The following is a 16,201-nucleotide window of genomic DNA, read 5'->3' as shown; positions in this document are numbered from 1 at the left end:
TCAGCGTCGCCTCCTGCCTCTGATCTTCGTGCTCCCTTAATGCTTTCCTGGCCTCTGCCACTGAATGCCTCCATGCATTAAGCTGTGCCCTATCAGTGCGGGAGAACTGCATGAGCTCGGAAAACATGTCATCGTTAGTGCATTTTTTTCGCCTTCTAATTTGCGATAACCTCAGGGACAGAGATGATAGGGAGATCATAGAAAATTTGCACATGGGGGGAGATAAAAAGGGAGAGTAAAATTTAAGATGATACATTTCTGAGAACAAAAGGGAGACTCTTTCACAGTGAATAAAGCAATTCACAGCAGATAGCACATGTGGTTTAGGTACAAGGTTGCATTTTGCCTTACATATTGAGCTCCTGCCGGTACGGTGACACATCACAAATGGCTGGGGAACAGAATTTCGTTTCCAGGCAGCCATGGTAAGCCTTTGGTACACGGGGTTGGCTTCTTACACCTTTATAACATGTGGGAATGGTTTCAAACTGCAGCAACATCCTTTCCCATAGCAAGCAATGCCAGTTGGGTTTCACATTTAAAAGGAGGAGCTGCGGTTTTTGGGTGGATGTGCAGCACATACCTCCCCCTACCCCACCACCTGACTATTCTCGGGGATGATCCCTTTTAGCCAAGCGCAAACAACCCAGCATGAATGGGGTCCTTTTACTGTTCCCTTACAAAAATTCCCCTATTTCAACCAGGTGACCATGAATGATATCACGCTCCTGAGGCTAACACAGAAAGATAAAGACCGAATGTTGCTTGAATGCGACCAAAACCCAGGACCATTCTCTGCCATGCTTTGTGCTGCAATTATTCCAGACTACTTGCTACTGGCTTGGCTTGGTAAAGTGTCCTACCATAAGGACGGAATAAGGCAGCCCCCCCCCCCGCAGAAAACTTCTGCAAAGGCTTTCAGAGTACCTCCAGGAGAGCTTCATGGAGATGTCCCTGGAGGATTCTTGCTCCATCCCCAGACATGTTAACAGACTTTTCCAGTAGCTGTACTGGCTGCAAATGCAGCCCAATTCTTCAGGGCAAATCAAAGATTAAACACTATTGCTTTTAAACCCTGTACTGTAGTTACAAATGTGCACTCACTCATTCTCTGCCTTCAGAGTCAGGGATCCTGCCTTGGAGGGTATTGGCTCCAGGGTGATGAAAAGGTCCTGGCTGCCAGGGAGAATGGATTCACTGCTTGCCTGCTGCGCATTCTCCACCTCTTCCTCCTCCTCTTCCTCCTCCACAAAATCCTCCTCCATGTTGTATGAGACTCCCTCCTTGCAGGTGTCCATGGACAGTGGTGGGGTAGTGGTAGGGTCCCCCCTAGAATTCCATGCAGCTGATCATTGAAGTAGCATGTATGGGGCTCTGACCCAGAGTGACCGCTTGTCTCCTTTGCCTTTTGGTAGGCTTGCCTGAGCTCCTTGACTTTCATGCGGCACTGCTGTGTGTCCCTGTTGTAGCCTCTGTCCATCATGCCCTGTGCGATTTTGGCATACATATTAGCATTTCTTCTTTTTGATCGGAGTTCTGCCTGCACAGATTCTTCTCCCCATACAGCAATCAGATCCAGTGTCTCCCATTCTCTCCATGCTGGAGCTCACTTCTGATTCTGGGGGGACTGCATGGTCACCTGTGCTGCTGAGCATGCCATGCTGACCAAACAGGAAATGAAATTAAAAAGTTCCCGGGGCTTTTCCTGTGTACCTGGCTAGTGCATCAGAGTTCAAAGTGCTGTCCGGAGCAGTCACATTGGAGCACTCTGCGATAGCTCCCGGAGGCTAATAACATCGAATTGCATCTGCACTACCCCAAATTCAATCCAGGAAGGTCGATTTTAGCTCTACTCCCCTCACCGGGGAGGAGTACAAAAGTCAATTTTAAGAGCCCTTTAGGTCGACGTAATGGGGTTGGATGTGTAGACACATTCATTTTAAAATTGACCTAATGTGGTTAAATTTGACCTAACCCCATTGTGTAGACCAGGGCTATAGGTGAGGTTTCTATATGACAATAGGCATCATTCTGCAGGATCCCATTGTCATGCTGCCTAGAGTGATTCACAACCATGACTGCCAACCTTAGGGGAGACTGTCAAGAAGCAGGACAGAGACCCAAACTGGTTGTGTGTTCTATATTTAGATTTCACCAACCCATTAGTAAGCATGAACTCCTAAAGCACTATAACATTCTTATCAGGGAGTCACAGATAGCACTTTGGCCATTCCGGTCTTTCTTGCCACCCAGGCAAGCTGGACTTACTTGGTTGCTATACACAAACAGCTACAAAATATCACGATTGCTTCCAGTCTCCAGAGACCATTCAAATTGTACTCAAATCTCACATCAAAGACAATGCTTGTATCCAATACCATAGTAAACTAACTAAGGATTTATTAACTAAGAAAAGAAATGAGAACATTATTACAAGGTTAAAGCAAGCAAACATGCATTCAAATTAATTACAATCTATGGTTTTAAAAGGCAACAGAGTTGTAGTAGTCTGTCAGTTCTGAAAGTCTTTTAGGGCTAACCCAGGCTGACCTAGGGGCTCTATTCTGTTTGGTAGCTCCAGCTCTGTGAGATGAAAAATCTTTTTGTCAGTTAATCTAGTGTCCTTCTTACAGAATTCACGCAACCTTAATTCTGGCATTTCCTAACTTCTAAGTGCTTGACTTTACAATCTTAACAATGTTCTTTTAATGTAGTCTTTTTAAGTTGTAATATTAATATTGTGATACAGCATGGCCAGAGGGCAGCAGGAGAGTGTTTTTTTAAAGCAGAAAAGAATTTTATTTGTGTAACACTTACAAAGAATCACCAAAGAGGATAAAGCAAAACTATGCAACAAAACAAGAGCAAACAGAAGGTATAACACAGCAGCCTTCAGGAGGGAGAAGTGTTCAGGCTAGCCTGGGCCCAGAGCGGGGGGGCTTCCTCGACACTCGTGGTCTTCCACCCTCCTGAGTTACCTGGTGGCCTAGAGCAGGGGGGCTTCCTCGACACTCGTGGTCTTCCACCCCCTCGAGTTACCTAGTGCCGCGCCCAGTGTCACCGATTATCCCCCCCCGAGAGTGCCCGGCAAGATGGGCACGGCTGCAGGGACCAGGAGAGTGTTAGAAAGGGAGCCTTATTCCCTGTAGTGGGAAGAAAGTTTGCTATAAATTAATTAAAGCAACTGAAGGCAATTAAAGCACCTGAAGCCAGTCACATGATAAAAAACCCCTGCTTCAATCAGACAAGAGGAGGAGTTGAAGCAGTGTGGATTGGTGTTGGAGCAGAGAGCAGTTTGGAGGAGTTGAAGCAGAGTGGATTGGTGTTGGAGCAGAGAGCAGTTTGGAGGAGTTGAAGCAGAGTGGATTGATGTGGGAGCAGAGAGCGGTTTGGAGGAGTTGAAGCAGAGAGCAGTTTGGAGGAGTTGAAGTAGAGTGGATTGGCGTTGGAGCAGAGAGCAGTTTGGAGGGAAGCAGAGGAGAGTTTGGAGAAGTTCTGTGGTAAGCTAAGAAGAACAAGACCCTAGTTAAAGGGACACCTGGTTTGTGCAGAGGGAGGGCAGGAAGCCTCACAAGCTGAAGGGCAGGAGAAGAAAGTAGCCCAGGGGTAAGAACCGCTAGATCTAGTGGTTTACCGCTATCCCTAGGTCCCCTGGGCTGGGACCTGGAGTAGAGGGTGGGCCTGGGTCCCTCCCTCTCCACTCCCCTCCTCTAGGACTCTAGTGGGGCAGTTAATACCCCAGTTCAGGGGAAAGAAACAGTGCCCTGAACCCCCCCACCCCCCAAGAAGAGAAAGTGTGAGACCCATCATAGTAGTGCCAGCCATTTGCCACAATATACATGGACCAATCTATCACTAAGCTGGAACCAGATGTGATCTGACATGTAAAGAGATAAAGTGCACAGGTACTGATATTACTTATGATCTTTATCTGTATATGTTATGCATGGTAACAGCTGAGATATATACCTTCTTATCTGAAAAGAGTACTAGTGTAAGTTGCATTAAATAGTTTTATTGATTATTGTCTTGCTGATGGGCAAGAAAGAATAGGCTTTATGCATTATATTCACCTATCAAATGACAGATAAAGGTAGGAAACAATGAATCATTTGTTATAAGGAAAAAAATAGTCAGCCAGTGCAGACAACAGTATTGACTGGAAATAAAGACTATTTTAACTTTATTTCCTGGCAAAATAATTTATTTCAGGCTGGAGTATTCTGCCAATCAGTGATTTTAGTAAAATGTAAATGGATCTATATTTGGTACAGTATTATGAAATATATTTATGCAATTTTTATTGAAGCAGGACTTGCCATAAATGTTAAAATTCATTTCTAATGTGCATCCTTTGTGGATTAAGTTATTCCCATTTTTACAAATGGGGGGATACCTACACAGTTTTGTGAATCCATTGCTGAAATTAGCTATCAGCTCCCATCAGGGGACACCTGATGTTAAAGACTGCTGTGTTTCAAATATCAATAAAAATGCAACCTTTGCTACAATTTGAAACCATCTGTTGACATCCAAGTTGGATACTGCATGTGAAGTAAGATAGATTTCTACTTTTCATATTAAGACTTTGGTCTTTATATGGCTGTCACTTACTTCTTGGGCATCTTAGGTTTTTGTATAATTTAAATGAGCTAATACACTCTGTGCTTTGTCATCCTGTAATCAAGTGTACCTTGTGGACATTTCTGCTGATGAAAGGATGAAAACACCACATCAAAATGGAATTCTCACAAAAAAGTTTAAACTTTTACATATTCAGTTGTAAAAAAGAAAAAAATTGCGAAAAATAGAGGCAATTAAGTTTAAGCACTCCACAGTAAAATACCTGTATATTTATGAAAATACTTAAACATGAATAGAAGAAAATGAAATGTTCACAATTGTTCTATTCCTATATTCACCTAATTCCAGGTATAAAAAAAAAGTTGTATTGGAAATTAAATTCATCCAAGATTCTTAGCTTGAAGTAGCCACTGAACTCAAATGTGGGTGAACAATGACCTTTTGGGAATGCAAAAGCAGCCAAAATGGAAGGAGATTTTGTTTTCCCTGTAAAATTTTGTGAAAAAATAACCTTCCTTTGCCTAACTCTTACACACAAAGGGAGAAAATTCTGAACAGTGGACTGTTACCATGACAAAAAACATTTGTATGTCAAAATGTAAACATTAGCATGCCTTCTTAGTTCCTCAGTACCTAAATATTATGGGCCAGATCCTCAGATGTTGTAAATCAACATAGCTCTATTGAAGCTGACAATCCCCATTGAAATCCTAAATCACTACTGACAATTAATTATATTTTTACACAATTGGCAAATGGCAACCCTCAAATAAAGTTGTGCAATTTGTTTATACTGTGTATGCAGTTAAGAATCCTACATAATACAACGGGGCAACTGCTAATAGCAGTAACCACTCTATAAAGAGTTAACTCATGTGCTTGGTCTTACGAGGAGAAGTGCATCCTACTGGGGTCTTAAAAGCTGGACAGACACTGTAAAATTGTAGCTGAGCATAATCTCTCTATTACAGAGGCCACTCAAGACTCTTCACTTAAATTATCCTTTTTGAGAAATGTGCTTCATGCACTATCAGACACCTTTAAATGGAGCCCAAATACTGGTCTATGGAACAGCCTGTACAATCGATTTTTTAGAACAGATACAAACAGTTGCCCTGATTGAGGAAAACACATGCTTAAATCCAGCCCTATTCATCAAAGTATTTAAGAGTATGCTTATTTGCAGTAGGATTTAAACATGCGCTTTTGTGCTTTCCTAAAAAGGGATTCTATCCTGAATAAAACCAATATATTGGCACTAAAGATTCATATGTCCCTTGATGCTTCAACCACCATTCCAGAGGACATGCGTCCATGCTGATGATGGGTTCTGCTCGATAATGATCCAAAGCAGTGAGGGCTGATGCATGTTCATTTCATTCATCTGAGTCAGATGCCACCAGCAGAAGGTTAACTTTCTTTTTTGGTGGTTGGGTTCTGTGTTGCTCTTTTAAAACTTCTGAAAGCATGCTCCACTCCTCATCCCTCTCAGATTTTGGAAGCCAATTCAGATTCTTAAATCTTGGGTCAAGTGCTGTAGCTATCTTTAGAAATTTCACATTGGTATCTTCGTGTTTTGTCAAATTTGCAGTTAAAGTGTTCTTAAAAAGAACAACATGTGCTGGGTCATCCAAGATTTCTATAACATGAAATATATGGCAGAATGCGGGTAAACCAGAGCAGGAGACATACAGTTCTCCCCCAAGGAGTTCAGTCACAAATGTAATTAACACATTATTTTTTAACAAGCGTCATAAGCATGGAAGCCTGTCCTCTGGAACAATGGCTGAATCATGAAGAGACATATGACTCTTTAGCTCATCTGGCACATAAATATCTTGCCAACAGTGCCATACGAACTCTTGTTCTCACTTACAGGTGACACTGTAATTAAGAAGTAGGCAGCATTATCTCACGTAAATGTAAACAAACTTGTTTGTCTTAGTGAGTGGCAGAACATAGAATCATAGAATACCAGGGTTGGAAGGGACGTCAAGAGGTCATCTAGTCGAACCCCCTGCTCAAAGCAGGACCAATCCCCAACTAAATCATCCCAGCCAGGGCTTTGTCAAGCCTGACCTTAAAAACCTCAAAGGAAGGAGATTCCACCACCTCCCTAGGTAATGCATTCCAGTGTTTCACCACCCTCCTTGTGAAAAAGTTTTCCCTAATATCCAACCTAAACCTCCCCCACTGCAACTTGAGACCATTATTCCTTGTTCTGTCATCTGGTACCACTAAGAACAGTCTAGATCCATCCTCTTTGGAACCCCCTTTCAGGTAGTTGAAAGCAGCTATCAAATCCCTCCTCAGTCTTCTCTTCTGCAGAGTAAACAATCCCAGTTCCCTCAGCCTCTCCTGCTAAGTCATGTGTTCCAGTCCCCTAATCATTTTTGTTGCCCTCCGCTGGACTCTTTCCAATTTTTCCACATCCTTCTTGTAGTGTGGGGCCCAAAACTGGACACAGTACTCCAGATGAGACCTCACCAATGTCAAATAGAGGGGAACGATCACGTCCCTCGATCTGCTGGCAATGCCCTTACATATACATCCCAAAATGCCATTGGCCTTCTTGGCAACAAGAGCACACTGACTCATATCCAGCTTCTCGTCCACTGTAACCCCTAGGTCCTTTTCTGTAGAACTGCTGCCGAGCCATTCGGTCCCTAGTCTGTAGCGGTGCATGGGATTCTTCCGTCGTAAGTGCAGGACTCTGCACTTGTCCTTGTTGAACCTCATCAGATTTCTTTTGGCCCAATCCTCTAATTTGTCTAGGGCCCTCTGTATCCTATGCCTCCAGCATATCTAACTTTCCTACCAGTTTAGTGTCATCTGCAAACTTGCTGAGGGTACAATCCACACCATCCTCCAGATCATTTATGAAGATATTGAACAAAACCGGCCCCAGGACCGACCCTTGGGGCAGTCCACTTGATACCGGCTGCCAACTAGACATGGAGCCATTGATCACTACCCGTTGAGCCCAACAATCTAGCCACCTTTCTATCCACCTTATAGTCCATTCATCCAGCCCATACTACTTTAACTTGCTGGCAAGAATACTGTGGGAGACCGTGTCAAAAGCTTTGCTAAAGTCAAGGACCAACACATCCACTGCTTTCCCCTCATCCACAGAGCCAGTTATCTCTTCATAGAAGGCAATTAGATTAGTCAGGCATGACTTGCCCTTGGTGAATCCATGCTGACTGTTCCTGATCACTTTCCTCTCCTCTAAGTGCTTCAGAATTGATTCCTTGAGGACCTGCTCTATGATTTTTCCAGGATGTACAAGATGTAGGACTGAGTGGACTTGTAGACTCTAAAGTTTTACATTGCTTTGTTTCTGAGTGCAGTTATGTAACAAAAAAAATACATTTGTAAATTACACTTTCATGATAAGGAGATTGCACCACAGTACTTGTATAAGGTGAATTGAAAAATACTATTTTTCATTTTTACAGTACAAAATTTGTAATCAAAAATAATATAAAGTGAGCACTGTACACTTTGTATTCTGTGTTGGAATTGAAATAGATATTTGAAAATGTAGAAAAACATCCAAAAATATTTAATACATTTCAACTGGTCTTCTATTGTTTAACAGTGCGATTAATCGTGATTAATTTTTTGAGTTAATCACATGCGTTAACTGTGATTACTCGACAGCCCTATAAATTATACTAACTATTCAAATATTGTGGGAATGCTACAGCTCTGCAAGGATAAAGCCTCCATCAACAGAGATGTTAGCAGCTCTATTAACCTCTTAATTCCTGCTACACAATGCACCAGCCCTCCTAGCCACATTCTCAAAAATGCCAGATAGATCATGCAATTGTGCTGTAGCAAGTACATATGGTTTCACTGCAGTAGTGGTGAATGAGACTTTCCTGGTATACTCTTCACCATGAAATGATTAATACTAGTTTTCTGCTGGAAGACAAACCCTTGTTTAAGACAGCATGCCCTAGTCATTTAGCACAGAATGTGTCACTATAGAAAACCATGTGGTTTCCAAATCGTATCTGGGGGGCAGAGAGAGGAAAGCTAGAAATTTATTGTTTGGTATTTAGCTTTCCTAAATAAATGGTTATGTGTCCAGCCGCCATTTCACGCCCCATTTTCAAGCCCATTGGATTCACATTGCTTATTAAAAATGTGTTAACGTTTAAAATGAATGTAATCACTAAGCTTTAGTCCTGGATTTCAATTAGATATGTCCACTAAAGTAAACTTCAAAATTTTATCTCTCTCCTTCTTTCTATAATTTTCCTACAAAAAGAAAAAAATTATGTAAAATTTAAAAACACTGGTATCATAGTTTAGGAATCCAGTGTCCAAAATACTGTTCCTAAATCGATGCTACTAATTCTGAAATAGACATTCCTGTATTCTTACATTTTAAAGGTGAGTGGGTGGACTGCAAAATGGGATTATAATAGAAATTGATTTATAATGTTAGTGCCTGATTCTACCACTCATAATCACAATGATTAGCGCCCTCTTCTTGTGAGTAGTCTTATGGAAGCCAATGGGTAGGCAGATCAGAGATAGGTTATTGTCAGCATATAATTCCACTGCACTTTTTATCCCAGACACAGCTACTATCAGTGTCAAAATACAGGAGAGGGGTTTCCAGACACACCAGAAGAGGTAACTCCCAGAAAAGATCGTTCTTGTCAGATTTTGGCATTTTCAATATACTTGAAGAGCATTATGTTCAAAGAAGCAAACTTTGTGGCCTTTATTCACACCGAATTTCAATGCTTTCTGAAGTTCATGCTTCTGTATTCTACAAGTTGTATCTCTGAAAGGGTTCAGGCCCAGTGGTAAGGCGGCTTGAACTACTTTTTTCCATGGTGTTCCCATGACATAAAGTCTGAGTTATGAATTGTGCAACTTTTATAAACACTAAATACATATATAGAAAAATTTAAAATAAAATTGTATCTGTGCTTTCCTACTATGTTTTTATTACAACAATTTAAAGAACACTGAACTGACTGACAAAATGTAGTATTTAAATGGACAGCATTTTATTATCTCTTTTACTAGGTAGCACAGTATATTTTGGTCGCAGAAGTCAGCTGCAGAGCTATTTGTTGCACTCTACATTTTGTTTCAACGCATTTCATTTTTTTAAACTAAAAGGTCTCAAAGATTATAAATATTTATCTGTAAATATTCAGTCTGGACCCCCTGTCACAAGTTGCTCAAGCATAAATGAGGTTGAACAGAAACCACATTGCTTTGATACCTCACCGATCAGTCTGCATTCAGTGGACCATTGTACGCTTGTTGAAAATATATATAAACTTTGAGAGAGAGTTTTGGAAAAAGTGAATAGGCTTGAAATAAAATGTAAAATAAAAAGAAATTGCTCTTCAGCTAACACCCCACGTGACAAAATATAGAGCGATGCCTCCTAGACAGAAAGCAATAAAATTATCCCTGCCGAAATACTACATTTTGTCAGTAAATACACTGCTGTTAAAAATGTTGCATGAGGACTATGTGCAAAAATGTTCAAAAAACTATGATAAAGTTGTAGTTAGTATACCTGTATAGTTTTCTATTCTTTCCCTATAAATCTAATTTATCATTTTAAATAAGACTAATTTGGTAAGAAAATAACAAAAGTAGTCAGGTTGTTGGATACATTGTGATTTCAAATTACGTGATGAAGGAAGACCGAATAATTGTTACACTAGCATTCCCTTTTATACACAGCACTAGTCTTCCATTTTAAATTAAGCCATCTTGGATTTTTGCAAGCCATCTATTATAGTAAGCTCTCTTGAACATCTCGTAATATAACTGTAGAAGACAATTAAGATTTTGCTCTATGAATTCTGCACCGTTTCCTTGGTCCAGCCCCATTATTTGTTTATTGAGAAACATGTCTACTGCCTGTGTTTACATTTCCTGTTTCATTATAGTCTGTCCACTACTTATCTAGGTTAAAGACTTTCCTTAATTTGTGTAGGCTGAAGAAAGTCTTATTGTATTTTTATTTTTATTGTGTTATTCAATGTTAATATAGAGACTTTGCTGTGATTTTGGATGTGTCTATTATCCATTATCCTTATTAGAGACAGAACAGGTAGCACTGCCTACACTTGTTTGTCTGAAACCCAACTATGAGACCCTATTTGCAGTTGGTCATAACTTTACCAAACTTTTCCACCATGTAATTTTCCATGCTGGGTGTCTGTCTCCAACTGATTTTTATTTTTAATTATTTTATTTCCACAAAAATAGTCCAGCTGTTCCTGAGAATGAGACTAGGGGAAAAGACATTATTCTCTCCATGGTAAATTCTTACAACCATTTTTTTTGAGACACTCCACATGCATTTTGCCAGAGGTTGCCTTTGCACCAGGGTGAGCCATTTGTTGCTTCCATGAAAGTGTCCCACAATGGCCAAATTATATGGTTTTAAAAATCTCTGTTTGAGATGCTCAGTAGAGACTTGTTAGTCCAGGAGCTAAATTCTCCCAAGATTCCACCTGCACTGAACTGGCTCCAGCCTGGGCTACACAGGATTTTCCCTGCAATTGATGCTCCTGTCTGTTGTGGGCCACCGTGACACAGGACACATGAACCGAAACTGGGAGATGTTCTGTCTCAAGCTCTCAGTGCTCCTGTACAGGCAATGTGAAGGAGGAAACATGAGTTGAATGCATAGGGAATGAGAAGTGGACCTGGAGGCAGATAGGAAGTGTAATGTATTGAGACAAGGAATCTGGTGTGTGGAGGGATACTGTGACATGGGAGATGAAGGGTAGTGGGCAGGAGACTGAGATCACATGAGGAGTCTGGATCTGGGATGTGAAAGAAAACTGAAGAATGTGAGGTGAAACTGAAGTATCACATCACCTGATGCCAGGCCAGGTAATAATAATAATAGCTTGTTATCTGAGGATTTTTAAAGCAGTGTTATAGATGAGTTGGTCCCAGGATATTAGATACAAGATGGGTGAGGTAATATCTTTTATTGGACCAACTTCTGCTGGTGAGTCAGACACACTTTTGAGCTTAAAGCTTGTCTCTCTCACCAACAGAAGTTGGTCCAATCAAATATATTACTTCACCCACCTTGTCTCTCTGATAGTTGAGGACTCATTTATGTATGTTAATAGAGGTGGGTTGTGTGACTGTGTCACCGCTATGTGCAGATCTGTTCTAGATATTTCTGTGTAGAGCAATGCAGGAATATCTTTAAAAATATATTCCACTATATTTATCCCTCAGGTCAAGTGAGTTTGTTTCTTGTGACCCAAAACTAGTGTTTAGCTGTAGGAAAATGATCATGTTTGCAAGAATTTCTTTGTATAGGAAGCAATCATTAGTCTTGGGACTGGCCAAGTTTCAACTTCAATGGATGTCTTGGTAGATAAGGTAAATCTTTGTGTCTTTATGTTGAGGAAGTCTACACGTAGTTTATACTGGAATATTTAGTGCAGTGGCTATGATTTTGCAAGGTGTTTAAACAAGTGTCTATCTTTAAGAACATGACAAGACCCATTGAAGTAAATGTGCTGTGATAGACCCACGCCAGTTGGGTACAGCAGAAGGCAAATATACTGGCCACCGGATAAGCAGTTTTCTGTTCCCTGACTGACCATAGCAGGGGGTGCTCCAGGCTGGGGTGGACACATAACTCCAGTTAACCTGCAAAGAGTCAGTTGAAGCCCTTAAGCTAATGAGAACACCTGAATTCAATTAACCTGCAAAGAGTCAGGTGAGGCTGTTAAGCTAACGTGAACACCTGACTCTAAGGCCCCTCTGATACTATAAAAGGGCTCACTCCAGTCAGGCAAAGGGGAGTGCAAGTGGGGCTGAGTAATGAAGACACCCTCAAGCCACTGGAAAGGGAGCCCCAAGGTATGGGTGAAGATGGTGTTGAGAGAAGTGTGAGAGCTTTGGGGAAGTGGCCCAGGGAAATGTAGCAACTCTGGCAGTGAAAGGTTGGCTGTCAACAGCTGCTGCCATTAGGGTCCCTGATCCAGAACCCAGAGTAGAGGGTGAGCCCAGGTTCTCCCCAACCCGCCAGTACAGAAACACCTCCTTGGAAGGGAAGACAGGCCCCTGTCAGGACAGGAGGCTAAACTGTTCTGGAATAAGCCTGTAGGGACAACAGACTGTAGGAGTTCTCTCACCAACCTCCTTGCTGGCTTATGATGAAAAGGGCTCAGTGAACTGTACCCTGGCCCCAGAGAGAGAAGGGCTACTTGGAGGGTCACAGTGAGCCTCTGAGGCTAGCATAAACCACCTGGAAGCGTGGGATTCATGAGGACAAGGTTAGAGCTCTGCCACAGTGCTTAAAAAGGTATGTACACACTTAATTACCTTGCAGAATGGGGACAGAATATTAAGAAATATTGTGCAGCACATACAAAAATATAAAATTTATTTAAACTTTGGAATATTCTACACAGAAACTTTTAAAATGAAAAATATTTTTAACCTATAATAAGTACCACTGAGGCTTAAGCTTTTGATCTTGTTTGAAATTCAGTTGACATCTGTGGTGCTGCCAGCATATCCAAATTTGGAAATCCAAGCAAGAAAATAAAATAACCACATCGTACAATATCCATCAAAACACTGGCAGTGGTGAGATGAAAAAGCAATCAGTGAGGGGAAAATGATGAAATCATAATACATTTTAATATGCCTATCAAGTTGACATTTATGCTAACTAGATAGGAAAAAGTGTCAAGATTTTGTTTGAAAAATTCTTTTTTACCATAAGTAGCATTAGTTCTGTCATCAAGGATTCAAGGACGCTTTACAAAATTTAAATAAAGACTATAAAGAAAACCCATCCACAATAAAAATAATTATTTAGTGACTAGATTTAGTAGATACACGTGTTTTGAATCAATTTTACTTCCTGACTGGATTGTTTAAAATGTGCTACCCAGAGGTAATGCTCTACATTACCATCCAACTTCCACAGATGATTCAAATAATAAACCTTTTGGCCCCTGAAGATGCCTAGACGTCTCTTGAATAAATTCTTTTATCTGCGAAAATGGAAAAATGTAGGCAGCCAAAATATTTCAATAAGCACCTAACAGTTTCATTTCAAATAGAGTTTCATTTCAAAGGCATCGTTTGATGCCTTAACCTAGGGCACTTGTAAAATAGTTTTTAGTAGTTCAAGATAAGCTCTGATATGTCTCTGGAGTGGAAAGAGGACAGTAAAGATGGATTCACAAGAAAGAAACAGATGTCTGGGTGGCTTAAGTTCTGTACCCCTCCTCCTAGAACATGTAGGTTTGGTGACTGGTAAATAAAAAGGTGCTTAATGGTTACAAATAATGTAAACTCCTGGGGACAGGGGGTCTCACTTCTTTTAAGTCTTGAAGTGAGGAAAATTTGCAGTGGCATCCAGCAAAATCAAAGGAAAATGGAGGGGAAGAGATGAAATGCCTTGGAGAACAGATTACCAGAATTAAACTTTTTTGTCATCCTAGTGAGACAATAAAGGCCTGTTTGGGAAACACAGGCCTCATGCTAGGTTAGGTTTTTTTACACCCACGGTGCCTTGCAAGCAACAAAGGATCATGCTCAGTAGTCCTATCAGTAACTCAATGCTGCTTTCTCACAACCTTCATTTGTTCCTGCAGATTCAAGCGCTAGGTCAAATGATTCACCACAGTGAGTGGGGTGGATTAAATAGATTCATTTAGAGAGGATGAGTGAATGTAAATAGAGAGCTGGGGGACAAGAAACAGGAGGATCAGCCACTGAAAATGGGAAGAGAAATTATGATGATCAGTTGGAGAGGAAAAGGAGAAAGAAGAACAGTTTGGGAGAATGGCAAAGGAGAATGACATTCTCTTATAAAAAATATAATACATGCTGTGTGAAAACGTGATATTATACTATATTATAAAAACTGCATGTCACTAGTAGTGTTTATAAGAACCTGTAATTCAATTTGGAAGTACTGGTGACATTAACAAATCACTTGAGCTGAGCTCTTAAGGTTTATTATGTCGCCATTTCTCCTTAGGGAAATTACTTATACCGTATGTGCAGTTTGGTATACATAATTCTTTATATTTATCAAATTACATGGCATTCTATAGTAGGCTGCATAATTTAAAGTAATGCATTAAGTATTCTGGGCACATACATTGTTTTAAGAAAATGTGCACAGGACAACGTGCTTTATTACAACTTTTCATAATTGCCATCCTCTAAGGATTCTTAATGTGCTTTTATAATCCATTTTATGAGAAGATAATGTAATAAATGTAACTAAATCTAGCAATCATCTTCTGTAATAAGTATTTATGATGCAATTGTGAATGGAAACTTACTTTATGATACCCCAATAACCTTAAAGACTATATGCCTGTGAGTAAGTGCATTTGATATACTTGCTAAATTCGCTAGTACTCTTTGGTTCCTTTGCACCATTCCAGTGATGCAATAGAGCCGTAAACCTGGCTTATATGGCTGGTTAAGCCAGGTTTACAGCTGCTTTGCATCATTAGAGTAGCACAAAACAGATGGAGCATACTACTGAAATTATCTGATATGTTTTCATGACTGAAATATATCCTATATTACCTTTGCAGAATTACCTATGTTGCTGGTTAACATTTAGGTGCATACTGCTGGTACTTGGTTTGAGATGAAGATAAAGGAAAGGCTATTATAAAACCAAGTTCAGGGTCTGAACCCTGTAATAATTTTACCTGTGGAATCCCCATTGGGTTCAATGGAAGTTTACTTGTAGACAGGGCATATGACCCAGTTTATTACAGGATTGGCTACAAGTGTTGTCTTTGTGTAAGTGACCATTCCTTTGAGATTCGGAGTAACCTGAATATCGTTGTGATTTTTTTGGTGTAAGGGACCATCTATCATGAAAGCCAGCATGCCTGGGTGGCAAGATGGACCAGAGTACCCAAGGAGACTATGACTCCATGTTAAGGCAGTTATCTTGCTTCAGGAGTTAACACTTGATGGTTGATTGGTGAAATCTAAGTATAGATCTCACAACTTATTTGCAGTCTGTGCCCTGCATCTTAACAGTCTGCCCTGAGGTTGGTACTCACACTCTTGGTCCACTGCAGCTAGCTTAACAGTCCTTTTCATCTAACCATGCTTTTTGGACAGCATCTCCAAGAAAATGGAAAATACTACATTGAAATGTCACCATGATACCTATATATAACATTCACACAACTTACAATAATTTTGTCCATCATTGCAGTATTTTTAAAAATTATGATCTTTTTCTCAACCCCATAATTACCTTTTATAGGCCAGATATAACAAGAAAATTCAAAACCCATAGTATTAATGTGAAAACTTTAACTCCATTGAAAATCTTTTCTGGGAATAAGAACAGGAATATTTGTGGCACCTTAGAGACTAACAAATGTATTTAAGCATAAGCTGGGAATGAGCACTATTCATGGAAGAATGTTTTTATAGAATTCCTATCTTTCCAAGCCTTTGTTACAGTAGACAATCAGCAACTTTGGTCCCACTTCATAAAAACATAATGTACCATTTAAATTGGTTTTTTGCATACCATTTTTAAGCTAAGACATTGGTTCTGCACTTCTTTTCTGTGTATACCTCTGTC

This window comes from Natator depressus, chromosome 1, assembly GCF_965152275.1.
Source record: "Natator depressus isolate rNatDep1 chromosome 1, rNatDep2.hap1, whole genome shotgun sequence".
NCBI lineage: Eukaryota > Metazoa > Chordata > Testudines > Cheloniidae > Natator > Natator depressus.
Note: the sequence above shows the minus strand (reverse complement) of the source record.